General features: G+C 43.9%; 1 protein-coding gene and 1 pseudogene across 8 annotated transcripts in view; one reads left to right on the top strand and one right to left on the bottom strand.

Moving 5' to 3' along the window:
* The window catches only part of Fut10 (fucosyltransferase 10), a 143,480-nt gene that overhangs the window by 97,895 nt on the left and 37,501 nt on the right, over window positions 1–8,084 (bottom strand). For 6 of the 8 annotated variants that reach the window (XR_002822359.1, XR_002822358.1, XM_004637270.2 and 3 more), the window contains exon 1: window positions 2,613–3,295. The exons of the other annotated variants lie outside the window; for them this stretch is intronic. The gene's annotated coding sequence lies outside the window, so the exon portion shown is untranslated. Of the gene's footprint in view, window positions 1–2,612; window positions 3,296–8,084 lie in introns of those variants that run through there. 8 annotated transcript variants of the gene reach the window in all.
* LOC101582219 lies at window positions 7,151–7,576 on the top strand (annotated as a pseudogene).

The raw sequence follows: 8,084 nt of genomic DNA, 5'->3' as shown, positions 1-8,084 counted from the left end.
TATGCAGTGTATTATTTGTTGAAACTGTACTTTCGATTTGATTTGAAACTGTCTCATTGCTATCTGTTTATCAATAAAACTTTGAAAAAAATAAACAAAATAAAAATAAAAATAAAAGCAAAAAAAAGAAAGAAAAAAAAAGAATTTCCTGTAAAACTGAAAAAAATAAATAAATAAATAATCATGAATGAGAAACTGGTTAAACAACATGCAATATAGTTAACACTGCACACGTGATGTTCTAAGATTTCTTCCCTAAAGTGAGCTCTTTAAGCCAATGAATTGTGTCCAGGAGCACAAAGCTCTTCACAGAAGATTAACCTAGTAAAGACACAACAATCGCAATAATTTGATCTTAATTAGCAACCTTACTAGAATAAGATAAGTGACTGGACCATGGAGCACTATATCTATTGGTGGACTAATCCCCGGATGCTCACAGCGGGGGTGTGCTGTTAGGAGCAGGTCAGCAGGTGGTCACCAGCATGTGCTTTTGGAAGGCCTGTCTCTCACTGGGGCTCACCTTTGCTCCAACATACCCTTTCGGCCATGTATTTCTGCTTTAGGAAAAACCCACTGTGACCTCTAAACCATGGGTCAAGTTAAACCTTTAAGTTTGGGTATCAACAATTTTGTCCTGATGACAGAAAAGTTGATGCAAAAAGCTAATACAAACAAAGACTTGTGGAAATAAAATGTATTAGAATACAAGTTTAGAATTATTTTGCATGTGGGGTGGGAGGAGGTGCTAGGGATCAAAACCAGGATCTCAGGAATGCTAGGCAGTGCTCCACTGCTCAGCAGCAAGTCCAGCCCATTTTGCTTTTGGTAATTCACACTGCCTTTTGAAATCTGAAATTTTATTCTCCAGTAAGAAAATCTAAAAAACGTATAAACAAACTTAATTTTCTTTTCTAATTTCCAAAAACACTTATTCAGGATCACTGTAATAAATACTTATTAGTGAATGTTGATAATAGAGTAAGATAGTGCATTTCTTGCTGAAAGTAACTCTCTACACACTAAATATTATTTTTAAAATTAAGAATAGCTTGGAATTGTCTGTGGACTGAGCAATATTTACATAAACGATATCACTGTTCAAACTTTTTTCCTAACTTTTTTTTTTTTTTTTTTAAACCAGGGATTGAACTCAGGCCCTTTCGTGTGCCAGGCAAGCACTTATTCTACTGAGCCATCTCCCCATTGCCTCCCCCCTTTTTTTTTTTTTTTAATTTTATATGCTTGGTACAGTGTTTCACTACTTAGCTTGGACTCCAGTGATCCTCCTGTTTCAGCCTCCCCAGCGCTGGGATGACAGGTGTGTGCCACCACGCTGGGTTTTGGTGGCCGGCTCCCTGTGGGGCCGGCACAACATGTGGTACTGGGCATAAAACCCTGGTCCTTGCACTTGCCAGGCAGGCTTGCCAGGAGCTATCTCTCCGCCTCTCCTCTAATTTGAATATTTCAAAAGTGTTTATAACATAAAGTTTGAAACTGTTTTCTTTCGCACTGAAAAATAAAACATGATTGGCAATAAGGCAAGAACAGTGGAGGTCATGTTTAATTCCCCGTTACACACTGCCATCTAGCAGGAAGCCAGCAAGTGAAGTTGGTGCAGCAATCTCAAAAGTGTAAGGGACTTGATCACCTGACGCCACCCTCTGGTTTAGAGGCAGAAGAAGAAAGTTCCGAGTCTGGTTTACATGCTGGCTTGGAAACTTCAGTGTGCAATTATCCTGACTACTTACTCAACCCAAATAGCCTGGCCTCGCCTGAAAGGCCTCCACTTGCGATCTTGGTGGACCAGAGAGAATCAAAGCCCTGCCTTGTTGGGACACCACTAGAAAGGCCAAGATTGGTCCTGAGTTTTTGGGAAGGGGAGAGGGGTCCTCATTTAAGGTTAAGAAAGGATGCTTTATGGTCCTTAAGACAAAGTAAACACTATTCAACCACAGGTGCACAGCTTCCACAATTAAATTAGCAACCCAAGTCACAGGACAAACTGTTCTAGGCAACTGAGTCAGGGTCGATAGGCAATAAGTAGGAGGAAACTGTTGGTTGCAATGTTGAGAAAAACAGGCGTTTACTAGATATTAAAGAATCATTAAAAAGATCCCAAGAAAATGTCTTAAACATCACAGCAATGCTCTCTATCTTACACGAACGAGTCCTAGTCTGTGGTCGCTAACTGGATAGAAAAACACCTAAATTAGGGCTTGCCCGTGGTAACCAGCACCTGCTGCTGGGGTCTTCCAAGGCGCCACGTCTGCTAAACACACGCTGTTCCGCACAAGTGGGAATTCGTCACTTTACTGGTTCAGCATGCAATTCCAGCAATAAGTTGTCCTCCTTCGGGGAAGACCCAAGCGGGCGGAAGCGACTCCAGGCACCGAAGGAGGGCGGGCTCCGGCCGGAGCGCAAGGCCGGGAAGAGAGGCGAGAGCGGCCGGCGGCGGCGCAGCGGGAGGGCGAACCCCGAATCCCGGCCGCGCCGCTCCCCCGGCAGCCCCCACCTGCCCCGCCCCGCAGCCACACCCTGAACCCGCGGCTCCGAGCGACGGCTGGCCCGGGGTTCCGTGCGTTCCTCTCTGCGCACCACTCAACACTCACTTCCTTCTGGCACACGCAGGGTCCCGGTCGCGGAGGCAGCAGGCGCGTCCCGGCCGCGGGCGGCAGAAAAGTGTCGCTCGGGTCCGTGGTGCAGATTCGGCCCCGCCGGCCATCCCAGGACCTAAGACCCGGACTCCCGGCTCGCCGCGCCGCACACTGCAGCCGGCGGCTTCGCCTCGGGTGCGCCCAGGCTCGGGGCAAGACCGGGAAAGCGCGCTGCGGAACGGAAGGCCCGGTCAGGCTGCAAAATCCTGGATCCAGGTTTTCACCGGTGCCCTGCTTAAAATCGTAGGGGACCCGGGTCTCCGGGAATCTCGGTTCCCGTCACCGGTGAGTCCCGGGAAGCCTTGCCTGCAGACACAGTTCTGAAAAGTTCATGGAAAGTTCTTCCGGAAAGTCCTTCGAAGAAAAAGGCTTCTGAGGCCTTTTTTTTTTTTTTTTTTGGAGACGGGGGTCTGGCTAACAGACTGACCTGTTAGCTTTAAATCCTCCAGGCTTTTAAATCCTGTCTTTAGATTCTCCTGCCTCGGCCTCTCTGAATACTGGGATTGCTCGCATGAAGTACCACCCCTGGCTCAGGGCCCATCTTCTTAAATCACAGCAGCCAGCTTCTCAGCTCTGCTAGGACTGAAGCACAGAGTTAACTGGGAAAATTTTGAGCCTTTCATGAGCAAGTGAGCCGAGGCTGGGAACCTTTAATCAGTTATGGAGCTCCTCTGCCTTAGTGACTTAGTGAGACCTTGTCTCAAAAAACTTAAAAAGGATTGGAAATGTAACTTAGTGCAAAAGCATTGGGTTCAATTCCCAGTACTATATCTCAAGTACTGTGAATATATATATATATATATATATTTCTTGATATTTCATACATATCTCAAATACCAGCAATTTCTACAATACAATAAGAAAAACAAGCAATCCAATAAATATAACACTTCTCAAAGAAAGAATCCAAATAACAATAAGTACATGAAAAATTGCTTAACTATTTCAGCCATCAGAGAAATGCAAAGGAACAGAATATACTAATGCACATACACTGAAATGGCTACCAATTTCAAAACCAACAACACCAAGCAAAAGCAAAGCTATGGAAAAAGGAACTCTAGGGCACTACTGGTGGGGGCATAATTACGACAGCTTTTTTTTTAATTTTTATTTTTATTATTTTTTTAATATTTTTTTCAAAATTTTATTGATAAACAGATAGCAATGAGACAGTTTCAAATCAAATCGGAAGTACAGTTTCAAGAAATAACATACTGCATATATTCTTCTTGTGGTTAATTGCTGTACAAGATGCGGACTTGAGATCTTATTTACAAACACCATTAGAACAAATCATTCTATTCATTAAGAGAATGCAACTATATATCTATCCTAACCACCACAGCTATTTTGGAAAGCTGCCTGCTGATATCTATCAGAGCTGAACTTACACATACTTTGTCACTCTGAAATTCCTAGGTAAGTGCCCAATTAACAGGCATATACACACCCCAAGACATACATGCTCATCCATAAAATTCACCTCAACGAATGTAAGCATTAGACCAGGTATCACCAGGTGTGGGAGACCAGAAAGGAGGACTGAGATCTAACTGGCCTCCCTGTGAGCAAAAGGAGAGAGGCATCGTTCAGGGATGACAGAATGTTGCATGTCCACCCGAGATTAAGTTGTTTACCTGAGCATGTACTAATAGCTAATATGAAGTAGATTACTCTTGAATTACTTTGACTGCTTATATGCATGTCTGAGTGAATAAAAGAAAGACCAGTCAGAGATATGGAGCTCCTCTGCCTTAGAGACAAGCACTCCCTGGCTGTCCAGATCCTAAACTAACTGTGTGGTGTTGTTTCATCTTCATTTACCCTCATGTCAGGGGAACAAAATAGTAGCTGAGGTCCCTGCACCTGGCACTTGGGCGGGGAAAGCTCAGAGGAGTGGGCTGAACCTGGGATGGGACAGGCAGCATAGCCTGGTCTCTGATAACCAGGCGTGGTGGCACACACCCCTAAAGTCAGCACTCAGAAGGCTGAGGCAGCAAGATCACTGTGAGTCTAAGGCCAGCCCTGGCTACATAGTGAGACCCTCAATAAACAAAATAAACAAACAAAAATACAAATGCCTTCAGACCACAGTGGAATCTAACTAGAAAACAGTGACAAAGTGATAACTGAAAAATCTCCAAGTATATGAACATCAAACCCCACACCTCTATACAACACATGAGTCAAAGCAGAAAACTTAAGGCTGGCTTTGGGATGTGCTCTGCCAGGTGTGGCCAAGTGAAGGGAAACAGTCCTGAGCCCAGGTCTCAAAGAGCTTCACTTCCTTGTCTCAGTACCTGCCCAGCCACCTTAAGAACAACACGAGAACAGCTTCCTGGACAGCTGGTGACAATGGCTCAGTTGCCGGGTCCCCCAGCCAAGAGCCAGCTGACCTGACATCTGTAAGTGAAGCTGTCCTAGAACAATCAGCAGTAAGCCAGTGATCAAGTGACTGCTGACTCTGGTCGGCACAGCTGCCCACAACCACGCCCTTGAGCAAGTGTAAATGTTGTAAGCCACTGAACTTCAGAGAGCCCATTTTCTGTCGCTATCACAGAACACTACATAGAGGGTAATTTTTAATAACAAAATCCTATCCAGCTCACAGTTCTGGAGACTGAGAAGGATGACATCTGGTAAGGCCTCTTACTGTATCATAACCCAGGAGAGAGTGTAGTGTGAGAAAAGCAAGGGGTCTGTGAACTTAGGTCTCTCTTCTCAGAAAGCCTCTAATCCCTTCGAGGAGCCTCACCTTCATGCACTCATCGTACTGGTGTTCTTTCCCAAAGTCCCACTCTGAATACCATCAGCATGAATTTGAGGACTAAGAGCCCAACTCATCAACTTCTGGGGGACACATTCAAATCAGAACAGAGAGATATGTCACACTGCAGCAACCCACTGCTGCTCATACTGCAAGTGAGAGTACAAAGTGTCCTCACCTTTCTGTCTGACTGTAGTACCCACAACTAAATGAAAGAATAAGGAGAAAGACATGGTAATACAGGGGAAACAGAGAAAATTTTTGCAATTCAGAAATAATCTTGATTCCTCTTTTTAAAGAAAAATCATTTATTTATTTATTTATTTATTTATTTATTTATTTATTTATTTGGTACAGGGTCTCACTACACAGCTCAGACTAGTAGTGATCCTCTTGTCTCAGCCTCCCCAGTGCTGGAATCACAGGTATGTGCCACTACACCCCGTTTTGGTGGCCTGCATGATTTGCCTGGGGTTCCATGGCATGCAGCACCGGGTATCAAACCTGGGTCCTTGTGCTTGTCAGGCAGGAGCTTAGAATGCACAGCTATCTCCAGAGCCCAATTCCTCTTTTTCCTTCACTTCTCCCAGCCATGACCTGTGAAGCCAGTGGGGTCCTGACAAGTGGTGATAGGAGGTTAAGAAAAAGCTAGAAGCATACTAAAAGGAAAGTTGGGACCTGACCTCTCTGATGGAGAAGCAGCGACAACCCCGCGTGGTCTGCCTCTTTATTTGTACATGGTACAAAACTGAGACATGCATTAAAGAGTCAAAAGCACAAGGTCACAGTGTTTTGCTGAGAACAATGAAAGTGAAACATTCTCAGAGCTCTCTGTGCTGTCGTTAACAGGGAGGACCACAAAGGCCAGACACCTGCTGGACTAGCCATGCTCTAGTCCCAACAACTTCTCTACATAGCTCACCTCTAGAGCTCCATGTTCTCAGGGCTGGCCTTGCTACAGCCCTGAATGGGTGGTAGACCCCCAGTTCAACCAGCACCCACATTTCCCATATAATACACTAGGCAATGTTGGCTCTATATTCAAAACATCCCCTTTTTTCTACCACCTCTCACAACTTCCAGTAACACCACCCCTGCCTGACCCATGCCACCTTAACTACAGTAATGACTTCCAGTAGTTCTCTCTGGTTCAGTACTGCCTCCACATGATAGCCAGAGTGGGCCTTTTAAGACACCAACCAGATCCTGCCAATGTTCCATTCAAAAATGCCCATAAGGAATAAGATCATGAACTGTAAGTCCTAAATGATCTGGCTTCTGTGGCACACACCTGTAACCCCAACATTTGGGAGGCTGAGGCAGGAGAATCACAAGTTTGAGGCCAGCCTCAGTAACTTAGCAAAAACTCCTCTTAAAGATTGGGGGATGGGACTATTACAGGAGATTCGCTGAATCCCAGACAGCAGGAGCTTTGGCAAGCTTGTCCCCCACTATTGTTGTATAAGCCTTGCTGACCCATGCCCCACCCTCTTACCATCTCTTCTGAACCTGGGTGAACATTAGAAGTTCAAAAATGTCAAAATAAAGGAGCAAAAACCAACCTCAGACCTCCAGCCCATTCAGAACAAGTCTAGGAGACAAGTTCATAGAAAAACTTGGAAGTTACACACCTCAGAATTGAGAGAGAGAGAGAGAGAGAGAGAGAGAGAGAGAGAGAGAGAGAGAGAGAGCTTTTCAGTCCTAAAGTTGTCTTGGATGTGCTATGCAAGCTGTGGAGAGTGACTTTTATCTGCATTACTACGTGGGTCACAAAGGCAAGTTCAGTTACGAGTTCCTGTACGTCGAGTTCCGACCTGATGGGAAATGGAGATACACCAATAACAGCAATTACAAAAATGATGTTATGATCAGAAAAGAGGCCTATGTGCATAAAAGTGTGATGCAGGAACTGAAAAGAATAATTGATGACAATGAAATTACCAAAGAGGATGAAGCCTTGTGGCCTCCTCTTGACAGAGTAGGCCGGCAAGAGCTTGAAATTGTCATTGGAGATGAACACATTTCTTTCATAACATCTAAACTTGGTTCTCTTATTGATGTCAATCAATCCAAGGACCCAGAAGGCTTAAGAGTATTTTATTATTATCTTGTCCAGGACCTGAAGTGCTTGGTCCTTCAAGCACTTTAAGATCAAACCAATTTAGATTGATTATTGACACAGACATGGGAGGGTTAGGATTAGTTGTTTTAATTATCATTATCAGGAGATTTTTGTGTATATCAATATAATATTTTTATAAACTATAATTATCTTAATAAATATGATAAATCAAAAAAGTAAAATAAAAAGTAAAAAAGAAATGACAATGATCATGAAATAATTGATCAGCACATCCAAAGAAGACATAAATGAAAAAATAGAGAATAGAAAAATAATGGCAATACTGAATGGACAATACAGGAAAGAATTAGAATGCATGAAACATTCAAACAGATATCCAGGAAGTTAGGAATTCCACTCAAAGCTGCAAAACTGCTTGAATGAAACTGAAGACAAGACTTTTAGATTTTGAAGACAGCATTTCAGTTAGTGACTACAAAAGGAAAGATCTCTTAAAAATAACAAGGAGGGGCCAGGGAGATGGCTCAGTAGAATAAGTGCTTCCCTGGCAAGCGCAAGGGCCTGAGTTCAAGCC

The sequence above is a fragment of the Octodon degus genome, unplaced genomic scaffold, assembly GCF_000260255.1.
Source record: "Octodon degus isolate 3935 unplaced genomic scaffold, OctDeg1.0 scaffold00088, whole genome shotgun sequence".
In the NCBI taxonomy this organism is placed as follows: Eukaryota; Metazoa; Chordata; class Mammalia; order Rodentia; family Octodontidae; genus Octodon; species Octodon degus.
The sequence above is the reverse complement of the archived record's forward strand: the minus strand, read 5'-3'. Positions and strand labels throughout refer to the sequence as shown.